Below are 22,480 nucleotides of genomic sequence, written 5' to 3' on the forward strand. Positions count from 1 at the left end.
CAATGGAGATTTATAAAGTTTTGCACAGGGAACTAGCCCCCCTCTTGTTAGATCTGTTTTTATCAGTTCTGCAGAAAGAAATTCCACCTAAATCATGGCAGGAGACTAGTATAGTCATATTCTTAAAGAAGGGGAATGTTGCGGAACATCCAGCCTCCTATAGACCAATCGCGCTGATAAATTCTGATGAAAAGCTTTACTCTAAAATCCTAGCGCGGAGGCTATCTAAGATAATTGACTCTCTGGTAAGTCCGTGGCAACACGGTTTTATTCCGGGCAGAGGCACGACTGACCATATTCAAAGGGCAATATCATTATTTAATATTGAAGAGATCTCAGGGCAACAGATGTCATTAATATTATTGGACGCCCAAAAAGTGTGTGGGTTTATCTTTGGCAGAACTTAAGGTCAAATGGCTTTGGTCCACGTATTTTAACCGCCCTCAGAACCATGTATATTCAATCACATGCAAAAATACAACTGATGGGGTAGGAGTCGAGGAAGGTTAAGATTGCCAGGGGTACAAGGCAGGACTGCCCATGCTCCCCTATCCTCTTCGCAATATATATAGACCCGTTTATTAGAGCAATATTAAAAGATACGGTAATTAAGCCCGTAGTGGTCAAGGGGTACAGCACTAAGGGTTTAGCTTACGCAGATAGCATCGCGGTGGTCACCCCTGACCCTCAGGTGGCGATAGGAAGTATTGAAAATTTGGCTTGGGAGTTTGGGAAGCAATCTGGGTATGAGCTAAATACCGATAAAACTAAGATTGTTTGCTCTAAGTCGGTTACCTGGCAGGACTCTAGGAGGAGGGAGGTAGCGACCTACTTAGGGATCTCCATTGCAGCAGATGTCAGGACAATCTGGAATATTAATGCAGACCCTCTCATTAGTAAAATAGGGGCTGACTTAAAAAGAATGGATAATCTGCATTTATCTATTAGAGCACTGGAGCACTCTATTAAACACTTAGAGCAGCTTGAAGTGTTTGGCAGAAAACTAGTAAACTGCTAAAAAATTCCGAAAATCCAACGCTACCTGCCACTATGGCGCTCATCAATCTTCTCAGCCTCCCTGTATCAAAAAATTGGTAGCAAGTGGGAGCAGGCGGGAATTAACTATGTCAGAGACATTGTTATTTCAAACGCCATCATGGCATTTGTAGAGATTCAGGATCGATTCGGGATAGATCCCCGATTTTTATTCAAATGTATACAGGTTAGGGAGGCAATTAATTTAGTTACCACACAACTTACTAGCCAGCCCCGTTTCCCACTTTTAGACATTTTAGTTCATAATCAGCCCCAAGTGAAGGAAATGTATGCTTTGATGATGGAAGCTAGTGATGACGATATAGTTAAAATGGAAAGCGGGTGGGCAGTTAAACTAGGAAATCAAGATGTGGCTCTATGTAGGTCTCTAGAACTGTCTAAGAAGGTTATCTTATCTGCCAACCTCAAGGCTCAACATTTTCAAACAATTTTTAGATTATACTTCACACCAGCTAAACTTTGTGCATGGGGGAAAAGGGAGACTAATAAATGCCAAGATGTGGCAAGGTCCGGCCGATATGGCCCATATGTTTGCCGAGTGCTGTAAACTGGGCGCGGTAAAGCAAGGGATTAAAACTTTCTTGTATAAGGTTATAGGGCGAGTGGCCCTATTAACTTCAACTTTAATTGTATTTGGTTTGGGTTTAATCCATCACCGTTCTTTAGCCCACTCTGCCACCCCAGTTCAGACATGGCTATATGCAAATCAGTCTGACCCTGTGCCTCATGGGAACAGTCCAGCCCGAACTGCCAAGCCATGTCTTCCCTGGACCGGAAACAAGCTTCCGAGGACCGGTTTCTGGCATTCCAGTCGTCTTCAGCCCGGCTTGCTTGAATCCAGTGGCAAAGTGAGCAAGGGACTCATGTCTGAGCATACCCTGCCAAACCCAGATCTTCTGACTGGGTGTGAGTGTTTGATTGATTCAGATGCTCCGTCCATCACCACCCCCTTTTGTACCGCTTTTGGCCGCCATAAGTGTGGCAGGGTATGCTCAGACGTGAGTCTGAGCATACCCTGCCACACTTATGGCGGCCAAATCTGCATCAAGAATTCTCTTAAGGGTTTAGTCAGCTCCGTACCTTGGTAATAGAATGTGGGAGGTCTGGTATCTCTTTCCTCAGGACTCGATATCCCAGGAACCCGCAAGGGTAGGCTGGAAACACCGGAGTTGGATTTTCTCGGCTGGAGAAAAAGACAGCGTCTCTCTCAGTGAGTCAAACGGGAGGGGCGGCTTCCTTGGGCTCTCGCATCAGCTGGGCTCTCGGGCAAGTAGATGGCCGCTCTGCTCCAAACCACCGTGTTTTTGCTTAAGGCAACTGTTGGTATTTTATACCTGAAAGGTGCCGGGTTTGACGTAAGGTTGGACATAAGACGTCACTAAGAACTAACAGTTCTTGCTGGACTCCAGGAGTTCTTGTTCAAATCAAAACAATAGCAGGGGGGGGATTTCCTGAGCTGCTGGAGGCTTGGTTTGTTTAAAAAACGTGTTGTGCTTTCTAGGAGTCTAAGGGAGTAGCCGTGCTGTGCTTTGGACTGCATGGGCTATTACTGAATATGGATCTGATTCTTATGCCTTTATCAGGATATTATTGATTATAACCTCACAAGGGCATAAATCGGGAATATCGAATTAGGGTCCTAGACATAAACACGACAACATCAGGACATGCAGAAGTCTCCCTGTACTCATAGTTCACCTTTCCCTACACCCCGTGCTCTTCACCCATTTCTGCCGGTGGCTGCCTGACAAAACCCCACCCGGCCCCCAGACATGGGTGCTGGAGGAAGGCTGAATTGCGTGGGCTGTGACCGGGGTGGGGGCGTGGTATGCACACAGCAGGCTGCCCGCTCGCCACCCGTGCCCCACACCTGATACCCCGTTACCGCCCGTGCCCAGCACTGCTCAGACACCAAGGGTGGGACACAGCAGAGAAACATGTTGCGCTACCAGTGAAGTGTTTCATTGCAGAACGTAAAAGCACTCACTGGCCCAGTACCATTGCACTCGGGATCACCGTTGCTTTGCTTTGCGTTATAGCGCTAGTTCTACCACAGTAACACAAGGAGGCAGGGGTGGGACATGCAACGCGAACTCCCTTCTCCGGAGGAAGGTAGCACTGTTCTTATTGACGCTAGCCTCTAGACATCTGAACCCAGCATGGCAGAGTATGCTACAGGCGAGTGCCTAAGAAAAGAAAGGCAGGGGCGTACAGGAGTTAAAAGCGCTCCCACCCAGAGACGCACTTTTACCGAGACATGTCGCTTATGTATTACCCCAGTTCCCGAAACCACAATGAGCCCGGCGACCGCAAGGATCCCAGAAAAACAGCCCGGGCTGAAACAACGTGTGACTGGAGAAGTCATAGCTGGCTACACATGCCTCCCATATGGAAGCTGTCCCGCCAGTCACCACGCCAGCAGTAGCTCAGTGGGCAAACGGGCGGGTTGGGTTGTTTGGGAGTGGGGGGGGGGGCTCACGACTAAACCTTTCCAAACAAAGTACCCGGTCAGCTAGGTCTCCCCTTCCCTGCAGCAAGAGAGAGGCCACGGTTTAACAATTAAAAGTCCTTGAATCCAGTATATAAAAATAGGTTTGATTTATTGAAGCTTAGTTCCAGGTTAAGTTAATAATAAAGAGATATGTAGATGTAATTGTAACACCACCAGGAGCAGTTCTCCTGTCTTGTGTGTGTACTGGCAGTTGATGGCAGGCAGGCTGAGTGACTAGCTAAGCAACAGGGAAATCTAAGAAAGGGAAATGAAAGACATAAGACAGACATAACACGCAGCGACACCTCTCGGCTGTGACCAGGCTCTGCTAACACTGCGATATCTAACCTGATGCGTGGCCCACGTGAGGCCTCTCCAGGGGTAAACTTGTGGACATTATGGGGCGCGAAGCAGGGGCATTGTGCACCTGAACTTTGTCGCCCTACGCTCACCTACTAGCATGCGATCTGCGGGCCTCTGCACCCCTGATGTCCACCGCTTCAAACCGATCGTGACCAGACGGCGTGTGCGGTGATCAAAAGAGGTCGCCAAAATAGTGGGGGGAGATATATACCCTCCCCCAAGTCCTGGGCACCCAGGAAGTGATGCCACTTGTGCGCCGCAACCAGGCTGGAGAGAGGGGACTCCAACCAGAGTGCCTTGGCCAGCAGCACTCCCTGTAATCTCAGTTAGTGGGGAGCCCAGCAGCAGTATTTCACTATTACCCATCCCCAGACAGACAGACAGACAGACAAGACAGACACACACAGATGAATGGGGTCCAATTAGAGCTAGTTGTCTGCTGCATTTTATCAGCATAATTGTTGGTTGACCCCAGTGTGAACTACTCTAACTTTTCAGTAGCCTGGCTAAAGATGTTCTTTATTGTGCAAGACTGTTTCAATGAAAAAAAATCATAAGAGCTACAGAAAATAAGAACTGAAATGGCGTATATTACGAAGGTAGAAATGGGAGGAAAGGTACATCCTTGTAAGCTGAGTGTAGTCAGTCTGGCCCAGTTGAAGTATCGGTCTCAAGATAGATGGACGTGAGGGGTTTGCAGATCTCGCTTCCACTGATTAATCTTTTGCAAGACATTGACCATGTACAGGCAGGCCTGATATCCAGGCAGAGCCAGACATTTGCCTGGGGTCACACCAGATAAAGGGCTTAAAAATTCTTCTGTCCAAGGACACACACTTTCATCTCAAGACGAAAGCTTTTTATGCGGGGTCTGGTTTGCTAACGAAAGCTTCCCAGGAAATGCATTATGCCCATTGCTTACCAATGGCTTTGTGGGTTGTAACTTACATTTCCTTGCTTTCTATTTGCTATCTCTGCTTGTTTTAGGCTGTCCAGCTTGAGTTCGTCCCTTCGCTGCTCAAACCTTATTTGCTGTATTCTTCCATCAAACCACCAGGTGAATCAATAAGACTAGCACTGGTTCTGAGCTTTGGCAAAGCGCCCAGCACCTCCCTAGAAGTGAAAAAAGTATTGGCATAGTCAATAGGTCTCGCCTTTGGGACCTTATAAGTGTTTAGACATGCTACAGTTGATGTTGTTGCACCAAGGATATAGTGCTGCATAAGTAAATACTTATAATGTCCCAAAAGCGAGACCTATATGCTATGCCAATGCGTGTTCAAGATTGTAGGGTCCTCTCCAGGTTTTTTTAGGAGCAGGATTAAACCACAGCCTACTTAAAGGGGTGAGGGACATTGCTCTGACTCAGGAATAGGTTACGGAGAGAGATAGCTGTATCAGGAAGGACAGAGAACATATTGTTTAGGATCCAAGGGGGGGCAAATGTCTTTTGGGGATCCTGACTTTACTTCGGCCATCAGCTCCATGAGACGGTCTTTGCTGATGTCGTGAAAATGCCGAAAGTGTAATGGGGTTCCGGGCTTCAGGTAGGGTCACATTGGCTAATGATCTGGGGGGATGCTGTCTTTAATCATCTTTATTTTGCCTATAAAATTTAGTTCAGAGCATCACATAGATTTTGGGTGGGAACAACTGGTAAGGTTACTCTGTCCAGATTGGATAATTTTTTAACTATTTCAAAAATATTCTTTGTTTTATTATCTGAATTTAGAAATGTTTTGAAAAAAGATTGATTTAGCCTGCAAGATTATTTTTTTGTAGGCTTTTAAACATTGGACAAAAATGTCCTATTTTCGGGCAGATATGCTTGACAGTTGACAGCTTTCAATGATCTGTCCGAAGACTGCAATGTTATCTTAGCAACCTGGCATCCCTCCACAAGACTGTATTTGCCTGCTGTTGGGGCAAGTTTGTTGCATGGTGTGCAGAGAAACAGGATGGCCCTCTTTCTTCTCCCCACTCTCAGGTCCATCTCTTTATCCTTTCTCTTGCCCAGCTGGGCTCTGCTCTGAGCACTCTAGAGGGCTATCTTTAAGACATCTCAGCCTGTTTGTGGTCACCAGACTAGCCATCCCTCTTCTAATCCCTATTGTAAATAGGTTCTTGAAAGGTTTGCAACACGTTTCCACCTTCGCCCATCATCATGCCTCAGTGGAACCTTAATCTGGTCTTAACTTTTCTAATGTGCACTTCCTTTGGACCATTAAACAGTTGTCCTCTCAGGCTCATCAAGACAGCCTTCCTGGTGGCAATAACATCTGCTTGGAGGGTCAGTGAGCCTCAGGCTTTGTCACCCAAGTCTCCTTACCTGAATATCTACCCAGACAAGCTGGTTCTTCACACTAGAGCTTCCTTTCTACTGAAAGTTGTCACTCCCTTTCATGTAGGCCAGTTCATTACCCTGCCTACATTTTACACTCTGCCACATCCGTCTAAGTGAGTGGAGCGACTTTACCTTCTGGACTCAAAAAGAGCATTGTCGCTGTACCTTGACCGCACAAGAAAGTTCCGGATGGACGACCAACTCTTCGTGGGGTATGTCGTAGTGAAGAAGGGAAAGGTTCTGCAGTAACAGACCATCTCCTGATGGATCATACCCTGCATTAAAATTTGCTATGCATTAGCCAAGATGCAACCCCCAGAGGGCTTGTGTGCTCATTCCACCAGAGCCAAGGCCAAGACCACTGTATTAGCACATGGAGTTCCTGTCCTGGACATCTGCTAGGCAGCAACAAGGGCCTTGCTGCACACTTTTACAAAGCACTACATCCAACACTGTCAAGTTTGTCTGGTCTGGCACTTTGCTCGCTCAGTCCTGCAGGACTTTTTAGAGTGAAACAGCTTCACAGACCCGCCTCCAGGGAGGTATTTCTTTCTTGGGTATCTAGTCTAAGTTAAGGCATCTGCAGCAAGAAGTCTCTATCAGATGAGCAAGTTACTTAAATTCAGTAACACCTTATCTGGTAGAGACTCTATCTGACTGCAGATTCCTTACCGATCCGTCCTGCTCTACAAACGGATTTCTAGGGACAGTGTTGTTCCCCTTCCATGTCCCTAGTTTTCCACACCATTGGTCAGTGTTTTTGTGGCTCTCGCTTCTGGCGTAGAAAGTCACGAAAAGGAGCTGACGTCAGCATGCTCGGCTGGCGCTTGTATAGGCATGGCGCGCGTCACTTCCGGCGTGGACAACACCACATAAACCTGAATGATGCCACCTACCGGCACACAGGGGTACTGCTCATGAAACATTTCTGGATCCATTCTCATGCCTGGAGTTAATTCTAAGGTAAGGAATCTGCAGCTAGATAGAGTCTCTACCAGATTAGGCGTTACCGTAAGTGAGCAACTTGTTCATTTGTGACTATCAAGGTGGATTCACTCTACACATGTAAGTCACGAGGCAAGAAAAGCTCCATCTCTTCCTTTGGTTGATTCCAACTGTCTCGTCTTTACAACGGGGATCTGTGCATATAAAGTTTAATGTCCTGACCTATTAAACATAGTTTCTGTCGTAGTATCTGGGATCTGTGTCTCCTGCAGAAATTAGTCCAGTAAGGCCAGAACTAAGAATGGGTCAGCTGATGTTGGAAGAGTAACTTGTATTAAGTAATAGAACTTACTGCAGGCTGTGAACAAAGAGAGACGCCTGTTCCTGGCGTGTCGCTCACATCTGCGCTATCTAGTTTTCCTTTAGGGAAGGCAATTTTGTATAAGCCCCTGCTTTTCAAAGTTTATTCAAAGTCTGCTCCCGCCTTTCATTCTCTTCCATTGGTAATATAAGATGAACCTTACCAATTTACATAGGTTCTTGAACTGATGTTGTGGAATTGGCTGCATTTGAAGACACCCATGCTAAGGGATGTCCCAATATGTCCCTTCTTTTTTTTCTGCAGAGTTTGATATAGCGAAAACTTGACCCGAATCGGGTATCAGAGCGCTTATATAGCACCAGTTACGTTACATGTGGACACGCATTCCTTTTAGTTAGGCACAGGGAGGTTACGTGATTTGCCCAGAATCACAGGATGTTTACCGTCGTAACCGAGACTAGAACCCAGATCCCCAGGTCCGAGGTTGAGCGCCCTTGCCCTTAGGCCAACTCATCTCCTCTCTTCTCAGTGCCCTTTGTTGTTTCTGTTGAGCTTCTATTTCTAGCGCTAGATCTAAGACGACCCATGGTAGTCATGGAGCAGTTGACCACTGTGGAGCGTCTAAAACCCAGATAGAATGCTGCGGCTGCTTCTGTCCATCCTGCTCAAATTAGTTGAAATTCATGATTTAGTTGATAATATTCAGAGAACCCTGTCTAGGTGGGAACTTTTTGTGACTGTATGATACATTTCTTACAGTTGCTCGACCACAGATACAATTGATATTCAACGACATGGCTTGCAATCTATCACTTTTGTCAGGTGGGACGTGACGAAGCAACCTTGACATTGCCTGACGGAAATTGCTGTTTGTGTGGCCAAGACATTTAACTGGCATTGGACTCAAAAGACTTGATATTATTGAGGTTCACTGGAGTCAATGGGGTGATCTGGGACCGTACAGGTTTCAAAGGGACCATCAGAGATACTATGGATAGACTGATCCTTATAGGACTAAAGGCTGAGAGAACTGCTAAAGCACCGATCCCCGGTGAAGCTTTTGGGGCTAATTGACAGCAAGGCAGAGGTAACGCTTAGCAGCCTGCTATGCTGCGTTAGTACTTTGCTTTATTTGCTTTGGTTTTAAATTCATGAAAACTGTTTTTAATTCACTTTTGACCATTTGTGAACCTTACCGCACTCTCATTTTGCCTCCTCCGTACTCGCCAACGCCCCGGTCTGCCGCAGCAATCCCTATGCTGATTGAGTGGAGGGAGAATACAGAGCTTGAGGTAAAAAAGATTGACCCTCAGTACTTCCTGGTTGGGACATTTATGGGCGGCCATCTTGGCAGGGTGACGCTCTAGCCTCCCATCTGTGCCTGACTATTTCAGGGTTTAATGGCGCCAACGCGCAGCGGACGCGCACAGCTGGCGTGGCACTAGCGCGCTGCTGGTACACCAAAAGCAAGCCCGTCTGCGCCCGTCCGGGGCTGGACACTGGCAAGGGCCAGTGATGCTGCCCAAATCCCCAGGGATTGTCTACATACGTGGAGTTGTGAGGAGATACTTGCCCTCTGACCCCCACCCCCTTGCTGCAACCCACCTTTTGTGGCACCAAGGGGTCCAATACGGAGCTATTCATGCCCTTGTTGTGGGTTTGCCCCTACTACTAGGTGCATCACAAAGCGATGTAAGGTTGACAGACACAATCTTGCTAAACCCCCATGGGTGTGGAGCTAAAAGCTTGCTTGATCAGCTGCAGATCTCTGCCGAAGCACACCTTGGACATACATCAGTCCCTTGTAGATAGCAACTGGGACCGCATGTTCTTGACTGAGATGTGGCTACGGGATGATTTGAATCCCGAGCTGACAGTAGCTAAACCTAGGATTATGGCATCTGTGTCAATAGGCAAAGCAGGTGACCTGGGGGAGGGTTAGCAATCATCCATAAAATAAGATGGCAGATTGCAACCCCCAACTTTGAAGAGATTGACACCATTGAAGGATTGCCCTTCTGTATCAAACTCTACGTATCCACCTCCTGTTCAGAACTCCTGCTTTACAGACCACCTGACTCTAGTCTTAAATCTGCCCCCATCCTTGTGGATTACATTGCCCAAGCCAGTACGCGGTATTCCAACTTTAAATCCGTATTGTAAATCTGTAAATAACTTTACAGTGTTAGGTGACCTTAACTTACATGTTGATGATCCTACCTGCCCGCATAGTACCAACTTCATTTCCACGTTGGCCGGCTGCAACTTAACACAACATGTGCTATTTCCTACACACAAGGCAGGCCATACTTTGGACCTTATCTGCACTAACCTACCCGACATTGTAGTCCACCCTCCTGTACCGGTGATCTGGTCAGATCACTCCCTGATCCCTTTTCAATTACATTTGAAAAGTGAAGGAAGAGCCACCTCCATTCCCAAAGGTTTCAGAAGGAACTGGAGTAGAGTTACCCTGAGTCACTTACTCAACACTTGAAGGACTCCAAGCCCTCTTTATCAAACAACTTAGAGGCTAGCATCACAAATTTAAAAAAAAAGGGTTAGTGAGGCTCTTGATTCAATGGCACCCTTGAGACCGCTAAATTCCTCAAGAACGTCCCCCTCTGCACCTTTGATCTCTGAGGAGATCAGAGCAAAAAAATCTGAATGTAAAAGATTTGAACATAGCTGGAGATTAACCTACTCCAAGGAAAGTAAAATATGTTATCGGGCAATGCTTAAAGATTACCGCAAACTCCTTATTAGGAAAAAAGAGACCTTTTGCCTGAAAGGATTACTAATGCAAAGAATTCATCTAGGGACATTTTTTAATTGTGAAGTCTTTCACTAACCCTCTTGCACTGACTCACGTTCTTCTCCCCTCACAGAAACAAAGTAACAAAATCTCAGATTTCTTCAAGGAAAAAAATCGCTCTGATTTACGCGTCCTTCCCTGTTGGGCCCAGCGTTTCTGGGACGACTAATGCTCATAAACTGGAGCAGACCGCTATGCCAGTTTTTTCAGAGTTTGTGGAGATCTCTATGGAAGCCTCGCTGACAGAGCTTCAGAAGTGTAAATCGGGGTCCCCTGGTGACCCCTGGCCAGCCAAACAATACAGCACCCTAGCAGAGTGTCTTAATACCATTTAAATGCCATCTGGAATACTTCAATCAGATAGGGTGTGTATCCTGCAGCTTGCAATCATGCCTTTCTTGTACCTATACTGAATAAAGCTAATGATGACCTAGAAGTCACTAGCAACTATAGGCCTATCTCGCTGCTCCCCGCACCAGCGAAGGTATTAGAGGAATTGGTTACCATCCTTTTTACATGACCGTAACCAACAGGTCTTGACTCACCCCTTCACCTCACCCACCAAACCTCTTGAATGGGGAGTACCTCAGGGTTCGGCCCTGAGCCTTCTCCTCTTTAATGTTTATTTAACAACCTTGGCGGAGCTTGTGTTCAATATGGGGATTAAAGTAACATCATATGCGAATCTGCCAAAGTGAACGATGTGGGGTCATCTAACTGGTGCACTACAGGGGCAATTCTCGAACTTGGTTTAAACCGAATTACGCTCTACCACCTATAGAGGCATCGTCCTACCTCTAACCAACAAGAAACAATACACTAAATAAGATAGGAGCGTACTATATTAATTTGTAGGAAAATCAAATAAAGTTTATCAATAAAAATCTTTTAGATGAGTCTTGTTTTCTTGAATATTCTTTAATTTCTGTTTCTTGCGTGAAAGTCATAACATAAACAACAGCCGACGCGTTTCGTCCTATGTCTAGGACGTCATCAGGGCTGTGAATACAAAAAGTATAAACAATCACTAATACATTTCTTAACTATACATAATGTTTCAAAGTAGTCACTTTCTTAATAAATAATATCTGGCCACAAGTATCAAAATCATTGCTTAGTTTATCCTCAAATCCAAGATCACAATGTGTATTTACACCTAATAAACAATTGAACCCCCGTTTAAACATATCATACTGCAAAAAAAATATATAAAACACAAATAAGACAAAAATGTATTTCGCATTTCTAAAACATTGAAACCCATTGAGACAACATGGTGTATATTCCATTGGACATTCTACATGTTCATCGTGAATTCCATTGTACAACCTGTGCTCATAAGTGGGGCATTATTATCTGATATGAAGAGAATTATAATTCCATAATGGGGTACTCCAACGGGAAATGTGAACTGAAATTCCCTGATAAAATTGCTATTGCATCCTCTAACTATGTCTATGTCCTAGATAATGTTTATCTACTAGAAAAACCTCAGCTCACCTTATTTTCAAACTGATGCTTCCAACTTGTTACCGATGCTTAAGAATTCTTAGCGCATGGATCTTGAGAGCGATGTGAAAAAATGAATATTCAATCTATAAACATAATAGCCATGCATGAATAATAATGTGAACATACTGATACTGCCTAATAGTTATCCTGAACGATCCTCCTATATAAAAGAGGACAACGCCTGCTAAATTAACTACTATAAGCCAGACCCCCGAATACAGAGAGGCCCACTAAGATCCCAAAAAAACCCACAAATAATTGTCACAACTCGCATCAATAAAGTGTAGCCTTGTTTATCGAACGGTTTCCTTTTTATTAGCGTTCTGTCATCCAAGTTTCTTTAAACAATGTTATTCCACAACCTTCAGCTGAAAAATGAGACCAGAACGACGTCAAAAATCACCCTCTAAATATTATAGCTTGTCCCCATTCACCTTGTCTTTAACACGTCCACCAAAATTATGTACCTTAAGGAAATATACACAATCTTCACAATCGCTATTGTCACAATATAAGTTCCATTAGCACTTCCATATAGTAAACAGGATTGCCGTTTTCATATTTCGATACGCTCTGTACTAAAAGAAAAAAGAGAAAAAAAACGCGAGAACAGTCCCTTATAGGGTGACCAACTGACATGGGTGCAAATTCAGGATGGTGAGTGTAAAAATTCAGGACAAAGGGTCAAAATTCAGGACAGAAATTCAGGACAGGAGGTCAAAATTCAGGACAAAAGGTAAGTTTTACAGACACATCAGAGGAAGTCGCGCAATAGAATATAATTAAGCTCATCCATATCCAAACATATTCAGTCATTTGCAAACCTATCCATCATGTATCCTTCTATCCATCATTTCACTCATCCATCCCTCCATCCACCCTTTCACTCATCCATCCATTATTCATCCATCCATCCATTCACTCATTCATCACGCGCTATATAAATTGCTAATAACATCCAGCCTTTTATTCTTTCACCCATCCAGCCATCCTTTCACTCACTCATCCATCCACCCAGTCACTCATTCTTCCACCCATTCACCCTTTCAGTCATCAATCCATCGTCCCTTTCTCTCTCCATCGACCCTTTCACTTAGCCATCTTTCCTTCCACCCATCCATCTACTCATCCACTCATGATTTCATCCATTGTCCCTATCCGTCATCCATCCACCCTTTCACTCCTTCACTCATCTATCCATCCATTTGTCCATCTACCCTCCCTTTCACTCCCTCATCCATCCTTACATCCACCCGCTCACTCATCTGTCCAGCCATTCACCCTTGTACTTATCAATTTATCAATCCATCAATCATTTCACTCATCGATCCACCCATTACCTCACCCATCACCCACCTGTTCACTCATCCATCCTTTCACTCATCCATCCGCCCTTTTACCCATCGATCTACCCTTCCACCCATACATAGATCTTTTTACCATTTCTCTCATCCGTCATTCCACTCATCCATACATCCTTTCTCTCATTATTCATCCCTTCACCCTTTCATTCATCCATTTACCCTTTCACTAATTTATCCAGCCATCCACCCATCCCTTCATTTACTCACTCGCCCACCTTTTCATATTAATTATGAGCTGAGCCTTTGTCTGCAGAATTGCAGACAGAAGAGACCCATCAAGAATGTAACCCATGTTGTAGTTCCTAAAGCAATGGGTGGGGGTAGGGTTCCCTATGCCCCTGCACATAGGAAATCTGAAAACATGAAATTCATGGGTCATGCATGATGCACAGTGCAAGACCCTGAGGTGACTGTGAGATGGTGTTGTTTCCAGGGCTTTAAGTGGGATGAAAATACCGGGGGGTTCCTCCAGAGGGGGTGTTCGATGTAATTAAGGATGTGGCTTAAAACACGAAAGCTAAAAATCTGTGCTTAATATAGTGTGCTGCCTGACTGGTATTTTGTCTCTTCTGTCATTGTATCCAGATATATAACAAGTAATGTTACACCTGCAACAAGCCAGAACTATTGGCTTTGTCAATGGTTGTTAGTTTGTATAAAATAAAAAAGTAGCAATCTGGATTCCTTGAATATAATATTTGTAATGTTATCGATTCCCCAGCAATGATGACGCTGCAATCTGGTAGTGTTTAACCTTCTTTATTAAAAAACGTCTACCCTTGAAGAGCGCCGCGCCTCAACTGCCGATTAACGGTTATGCGCGCCAAACACTTACGCAGCCTGCGTAGCCTTGCGCGGGCGCGGCACGTCACGCGGCCTACGTGACGTGCATACACTAGAGCGCGCTACTACAATATTGAAAATGCATCAGTTCTAACATGACGAGACTGTGAAAGAACTCCAGCCCCTTCTTTTTAACTTCTTTCACCAGCTCCTTTTGTTGAGCTGGATTCTCATTTAGCAACATTGGCGTTTTTGCACATTTCTTCTGTCTGACAGAATGCCCTGCCCTAGACAAAACCTGGGGGAAACACGTGCTTTACCAGCCTAGACTGGACCATTGTCATTCTGTATGTGACAATCAGCCGCAGACAGAATGACACCGGGCAGGTGGGGCTGCTTTTGTGCTTCGAGGATTTGCCAGAATAACACTATGTTAAAACCTGAATTAATTTTTTTATTTCATTGTGTGTTTTGCTTTTTTGCGTTCATAACTGCATATTAAAGTCCTTAAAGAAGAGTTTGTTCTTCTCAGCCACCTCTTTAACCCTGCCACCCCTCCAAATGACACCAGCCCCCATAGCACGATTTGTATATTTTACACTTCAATGAAAATCGCCAATAAAGAAGGCCACACTTCCAGGCCGTCTTCATTTACACTTCTTAGCTAAGGCATTTGCACCCCCATGGGAATGCAGTCACAGACCTCCAGGGGGGTGCGCCTCACTGTATGAAGACTTGGGGTAGGATGAAGCCCAGCAAATGCTGTATCTATACAGAGGGTCCCATTATCATTATGTGTTTGATAATCAGGCAGACAACAGAATGATAATGGCTGATAGCAATCTGTGCCAAGAGGGGCTGCTGCAGGCCTATCAGTTCACAGCAGGGCGTGCTGGGCCCCTGCAGTGAGAGTTAGAGAACTCTCAGGCTGCTTGCAGGGGGGAGAGCTTGCACCAACGCCCAGAATTACGGACAAAAGGCGTCCGTGAAAGACTTCCTGACGGACAACGGACCCAAATAACGGGCAGTCCGTGAAATTTACGGACGGTTGGCCCTAGTCCCTTAGTACCTCCATGTGAAGCGCAAAACAATCTGCCCTAAACTAGTTTCCCCGGTTCGTGCTCACCGTTAAAGAAGTCCGTCCGTCAGTCAGTCAGTCAGTCAGTCAGTCAGTCAGTCAGTCAGTCAGTCAGTCAGTCAGTCTACACCCATGGCCCGATAAATCCTGAGTGCAAACTCTGCCTCATGTTGCCGTCTATTTAAGGATACTATCCTCCAATCGTAAAAGGCCTCATTGAACATATATAATTTGTGCCACATGCGAGGCCCGAGTGCTCCCTGTCTGGTCCGCCGCTATATCTATTTCCGGTAAAAAAAAAGTACTGCTTCCTGTCTAGAAACCCCTTCATTGGCTTACTAGATGATAACCTCGATAGAAGCCTACACGTTCCCTTTCTAGTCCGCCACCCTCATTTGCGCCGCCGGGGATGACCTGAGTTCCCGTATACTGGTCTCATACTTCTGTCCCCTCTTTTGATTCGCGCTTACGATGTGCAACCTGTTCTGTTTCGTTCTGTGTAAAATCAGTGATGTGCTCTATTTAAAAAGAATACGGACTATAGACATGGAGTTACCCGAGTATACTAATTTCTATTTGCCGTTCCTGTACTACTATTGCATCTTATTGATTAGCGCTGACGAGGTGTACAGTGGTCATTAAACTGCAATGAGCCCGTGTAACGACCGGATTCTCGAACCAGATGGGATCAGCTCCTTAGAGCACCTCCAACCCAGTCGGAACGTAATCACCTCCCTCCTTAGAACGTATTTACAATAGGTATATATATATGTATGTACATCTCGTACCTAAGGATGGGGAAAATAGCAATACACTAATATGGAAGCTTGTTCCTTCATGGAAAGTTACGGCCAGTAACCTGCCGCCCACCAAATTCTTGTACCTCCCCGTACCAAGGACACGTTCCCAGCCAGCCGGCCTGATGTTGTGTCTTCGGAGTGGAGAAAAATACAGTCTTTCGATAAGGGCCAGCCTGAGCCGGTTCTCTCCAAGCGAACAACACTTCGAAACTAAAACATTACACTTGGCCTAGAAGGATCTCAAGCTGCCGGGGCAGAAAGCAAGATGGAGTCTCTCCCGTTTGAGGCCTGCAAGGCCCGAAATAAGCATAACTCCATAGAAGATATACTAACACTCTTGCAAAAGGACGGATTATCACTAATACTAATGAATCTATCCCCAAGCTTAAGTTTATAAGCCCTGATCTAAGGAAAAGGGTACGAAAGTGCATTACTGTGCCTTATGAATAGGCCCTGTTTATAGTTCTAATCCCTGCACTAGAAGGGTAATAGGCTGGAGTCACCTTCAATCATTCTCCCTCAAAAGAGGGCCGAAAAAGTCGGTCAGAACAGCCCGATATCATGGTATCGGCTCATTTGAAGGGATTAATATCACAAGGAACAGACACTTAACGTCAAAGACCACGGATCGGAAAAATAGTTACTGATTTGAATACAAATACACCAATATGGTAAAAGTCCATTAACCTGTACATACCAATTACTAAATACAGCAAATGACTCTATAAAAACCACTACAATTCTCCATGACAATAAAAACCAATTATGCACTTTCTATATGATAAACTTGATGGTGGCCATATCCTACTCTGAGCAACATATGGTTGTATATTGCCGAACAATCCTCGAACCTCTTCATTATTTCTAACAATCTTATTAACACCTGTCCCTAATATTTAATTCTAGGACAAATCAAAACCGGTGTAGTCTATATGTGAGCAAATTTACTGAAGGAATTAGTGAATCTAATATGTCCTGAAATCAGTAAAAACCACGTATCTATAGGTAGATCACCTATCCATAGTGTTAATTTATAAAACATATCAAACCGGTAAAGCCTGAATATTAGCATATTTGCTAAAGGAATTGGTGTATCAGGTTAATGGCCAACAAAAATTGGCTGTATGTGCTTGTTCGTATGGCCATCCCATCACCGGAATTAGTAACTATTAATGGCCAAGGATTCAGATATAAAGTTTTGTATGCCCCACTGATGAAACTCAAGACGCATTTGGAGTAAGTTATGTTAAAAAGTAATGCAATTCAGAATCAGTGTTAAGTCCATGTTTAACTGATCTACATTTACTAATCCATCGAGCCTCCGTTTGTCTGATCCTGAGGTCCCAATCACCCCCTCTTACATGTTGAGCCACTTTTTGTATACCATGAAATTTAAAATTCTTAGTGGTACTGTGCTGGCTCTCCATGTGTACATACAGTGGTGATTTAGTGTCACAATTAACAATAGCACGTCTGTTCTCCTGTGTTCTTATCTTAAGTGATCTTCTCGTGCTGCATATATGTACTTTCGTGCAATCACAGATAATAGCATAAATCACTCCAATGCAGATGATACTCAGTTACTGTTCACTTTTTTTAGCGGTGTTTCAGACTCCACCTTTGACCCGCTAAAAGAATGCCTCAAAAACATCACCGATTGGATGAATCGCAATTTCTTAAAACTTAGGGGCCGATTATGATCGCGGACGGACTTGCGTCCGTCCGCGATCATTGAGGAGGAGGGGACGTCCGCATGGGCTGCGGAGTCCCCTCCTGTGCGATTAGGATGTGACCGCCACCCTGGCGGTCACATCCTCTATTTTTAACATTGCGGCGGGTGCAGCTTCAAGCTGCACCCGCGGCAATGTTAAAAATGCACGCATTGCATTTGCATGCAGAAAGAGGCAGGCACCGCGCGGTGCCTGCCGCTTTCTGCATGCAAATGCAGGGGGGTACCATAGGTACCCCCCATGTGCACCCCCCCACCCCCCCTTCACCTAGGGGGCCCGCAACGGGCCCCCTAGGTGAAGATCCGTATGCTTTTCCACGGCGGAAAACCCACAGCGGAAAAGCACTTTTAAAATCCCATCCTGATATGGCGGACGGTGTCTGAGAGACACCGTCACCATATCAGAGCTTTTCCGCCGCGGTTGTAAGCCAGCCGTGGCGGAAAAGCTGCGGACGGAAACCAGGACCCACCAGCCATCCTAATGTGGCGGTGGGTCCTTGGTCAGTCCGCTGCGGTTTTTCCGCATCCTCGGGGCCGGCGGTGGCTTCCGCCGGCCCCGAGGATGCGGAAAAACCGCAATCCTAATGACCCCCTTAATGTGGACAAGACCGAAGTTTTGATCTTCAATCAACCCACTCCTCCCCTGCCCAATGCATGGTGGCCATCAGAATTGGGCAGCACACCCACTCTAAAGGACTCGGTCAAAAATGTAGGTGTAACAAAGATTTGTCCCTCTTGACTCGACAACAACGCCCACAACAGCAAGGAACTATTCAACATCGTCAAAGAGTTTACCAACCCCACCGCCAGCACCAACGACATCACTTCCTCCCAAGACCTCTGCGACTCTCTAGCCTCGTTCTTCCACAACAAAATCACTGACATACATAACAGCTTTGGAGACCAGTCCACCCCACCCACCTCAGAACTAAAACCCCCCTCCAACAACCTTTGCGCCTGGAACCCAATCACCACTGAAGACACCATCCGCCTGATGAACACCATCCACTCAGGATCACCAATCGACCCATGTCCCCACCACATTTTCAACAAAGCAGACTCCATTATCGCACCCCATCTCCGAGACGTCATCAACTGCTCCCTCAACTCCGCTACCTTCCTGGAAAGCTGGAAACATGCCAAACTCAGCGCCCTCTTGAAGAAACCCACAGCAGACCCCACTGAACTTAAGAACTACCGCCCCATTTCGCTCCTCCCATTCCCTGCCAAAGTCATTGACAAAGCCGTCAACAGTCAACTCGCCGCCTTCCTCGAATCCAACAAATCCCTCGACCCTTCACAATCCGGCTTCCGAGCCAAACACAGCACCGAGACTGCCCTCATCGCAGCAACAGACGACATTCGAACTCTACTAGACAACGGAGAAACAGCTGCCCTCATCCTACTTGACCTCTCCGCAGCCTTCAACACAGTCTGTCATAGCACCCTTATACAACGCCTCAGCAACGTCGGAATACAAGGAAAAGCATTGGACTGGATCATCTCGTTCCTCGCCGGAAGAATCCAGAGAGTCCGCCTCCCCCCTTTTAGATCAGAGGCCACTGAAGTCATCTGCGGCGTACCACAAGGATCTTCACTCAGTCCCACCCTCTTCAACGTATACATGAGTCCCCTTGCATCCATCGCGCGCCAACACAACCTCAACATTATCTCCTACGCAGACGACACCCAGCTTATCCTCTCCCTCACCAAAGACCCAAACACCGCCAAAACCAACCTACACGAAGGGATGAAAGAAGTAGCCGAGTGGATGAAGAACAGTCGTTTAAAACTGAACTCGGAAAAAACGGAAGTCCTCATCTTAGGATCATCCCCCTCCGCCTGGGACGACTCATGGTGGACACCGGCCCTGGGATCCGCACCAATACCAATGGACCACGAACGTAACCTGGGCTTCAACCTGCACTCCTCCCTCTCGATGACCAGGCAAGTCAATGCCGTCTCATCATCTTGCTTCAACATCCTACGTATGCTCAAAAAAATCTTCTGTTGGATGCCCACCGAAACAAGAAAGACGGTGACCCATGCACTGGTCACAAGCCGACTGGACTACGGAAACACCCTTTACGCCGGAACCACAGCCAAACTACAGAACGCATCCAAAACGCCTCAGCCAGACTCATCCTAGACATCCCCCGCCAAGCTCACATTTCCGGTCACCTGAAAGACCTCCACTGGCTCCCAGTCAACAAGAGAATAACGTTCCGTCTCCTCACCCACGCACACAAAGACCTTTACCACCTAGGACCCGAAAACCTCAACACCCTTTCACACCCCCACGCGCCAACTACGATCGTCCAATCAAGCCCTCGCCGCAATTCCACACATCCAAAGATCCACCATGGGAGGAAGATCCTTCTCCTACTTAGCGGCCAAGACCTGGAATTCTCTCCCGACCCACCTCCGCCTTACACAGAACCACCTCTCCTTCAGAAAACAACTAAAAACTTGGATATTCGACAAGTAAAGTTCCCCCCTCCCTCAAGCGCCTTGAGACCCTCTGGGTGAGTAGTGCGCTATACAAATTTAAACTTGACTTGACTTGACTTGACCCATGTTCAAACAGTCTCGGTGGTTTGCTTTGGCAAAATTAAAATTATTCGGAAATGTATAAACTTCCTGCCTGATGCAACCCGCAAAACCGTGGTCCATGCTTTAATCACCTCCCACCTCGATTACGCGAATGGCTGGTACATGGGCCTTCCGCTCAGTTTGATCCACAGATTCCAGATCATTCAAAATGTCGCAGTCCGACTGGTCTGCGGCGTCCCGCTTTGACACCACATCTCTCCTTACCTCAGGCAACTACACTGGCTGCCAATAGCCAAATGGATTGAATTTAAGGCCCTGATGTTTGCCTTTTGAGCAGACAAAGGGAGAGGGACGATTTATCTGAGGAGGAGACTCCGAACTTATCAACAAGCCAGATCCTTAAGGTACAATCACAAATGCTTCCTCTCCACACCGCACTTCGTGAAAGCAAGAATGGGAGGCAGAACATTCGAGGTAGGTACCACCAAATGCTGGAACAAGACTTCTCCACCCCCCAGTTACGCATGACACCATCCGAACAGGAATTCAGAAGGGCCTTGAAGACCTGGCTTTTTTTCGGAATGACTAGTATAGCGCTGTCCTCTGCCTTGATCACTCTCTGTAACAGCGCCGGGACACCCCATTTGGGGTACCTGCGTGCTCTACAATGCCTTTTATCATTGTTATTATTAGGAACTCTGTCTTATGCCTCCCCTTTTATAGATCCTGCTGCATCGCACTTACTGCTCAAGATATAGACTTTACGGGGGACATGTCAGACTAAATAGATAGATCTGACAAACTGTCAGAAACTGTTTGTACCTTTGGTGGAATCCAACCAGGGTGCAGATGAATACTCCACATTTACAGGCGGGCTAAATGCAACAGGACAGAGTTGAAGGGTTGTGAGGGGGAGGTAAAGAAGGAAACAGGGGAGGGAAAGAAGTCTTCTCTTCAGGGAGGGTGTTGGCATCATCAGGACTGGAAGATGCACTCACAACTACTATCCCAAAGTGCACGCTTGAAGGAAGGTGGTAGCTATAATCTATGCAGCAATTTCTAGCAATATGAATGTACAAAAAGGTGACAGCAATACGCCCAACCAGTGGCTGCAACAGAGAGGTACTGACGACACCTCTGGAGAACCCGGATCACTCCTGGATTCTGGACACCAACTGGAAAGAAACTCTGACAGAAGGTAAATGTAGCCACCAAGTGTAAAATGACAAAATAGGGAAACGACTAAACTTTAAAAGGGAAATGTGGGAGAACATAAAGGTGATATGATGCAAAAGGGGAGTGAAATAAACTGACTACAGCTGGAGTCTCAACCAGCATGCATGGTAGGCAGGGAATAGCTCTGTTCTGTGCACTCTTGACAGCGGTGTAGGCCTCACTGTGGGGCCAGCTCCTCCGGTCCTCCCCGCAGCGAGATTGTATCTCAGTCCTTCTCCTGGGCTACTCCACAATCAGCACCATTTTGCTTGCTGTAGAGAAAGCTGTGTTGGCCCCTGCCCTTTCCACCTCAGAGGTGAACACGCTTTCCATGGAAGACCCTGGAGGCAGGTGGTCCACAGTAATGCCAGGCATGGACTGCCAACCACTCTGGGTGCATGAGGATGTTTTAGGCGTCCAGATTCTTTATGTGTTACCAGCTATCTTGCCACATGACAACATCTGATATCATTAAACTAACCCTTGAAGGTAATGAGCTGAAATGTGTTTAACAAAAACTAAATATCACCACACAGTGTTGTGCTGTGCAAGAGAGAAAGCATTTCATTTTGATTTGTATTTTGTTTGCGGAGATGCTGCATTTGTGAATACAAGGATTAAGGGTGGGCGTAAAATCCGTTTCGCGGGCGAATTTGCGGATTTTCCAAAACTCGCAAAATCGCAAAATCGCGGTAAAATCCGCAAATCAGCGGGGACGAATTTTCAGCCAAGCAAGGGTTACAGCAGCAGGCGCAAAAGTTGAACCTAATTTCTTTGTAACCTTTTACAAAAGGGTTACAAACAAATTAACTTCAACTTGGACACCTGCTGCTAATTGCTTCCTGGCGCCTCGTTGCCTACTTGCAACTATTCTCTGACCCTGCTCTGACCCTTGAAGCAGGGTCAGAGAATAGTTACAAGTAGGCAACGAGGCACCTGTCCAAGGAATTAAACCTCATCAGGAAGCACTTACAGATATAAAAAACACCCCCGAACACACAAAAACCCCTGCGAACACGCAAAAAAACAAAAATCCGCAAATTCGCACAAATTCGCGAATTTTGCTGATCGCGAATTCGCAAATCCGCAAATTCGCGGATCGCGAATTCG

General features: G+C 46.0%; 1 long non-coding RNA gene across 1 annotated transcript in view; it reads left to right on the forward strand.

The window, feature by feature from the left end:
• The window catches only part of LOC147710042 (uncharacterized), a 45,438-nt gene that overhangs the window by 20,612 nt on the left and 2,346 nt on the right, over positions 1–22,480 (forward strand). The gene's annotated exons all lie outside the window — the stretch shown is intronic.

The sequence above is a fragment of the Lissotriton vulgaris genome, chromosome 5, assembly GCF_964263255.1.
Source record: "Lissotriton vulgaris chromosome 5, aLisVul1.2, whole genome shotgun sequence".
NCBI lineage: Eukaryota > Metazoa > Chordata > Amphibia > Caudata > Salamandridae > Lissotriton > Lissotriton vulgaris.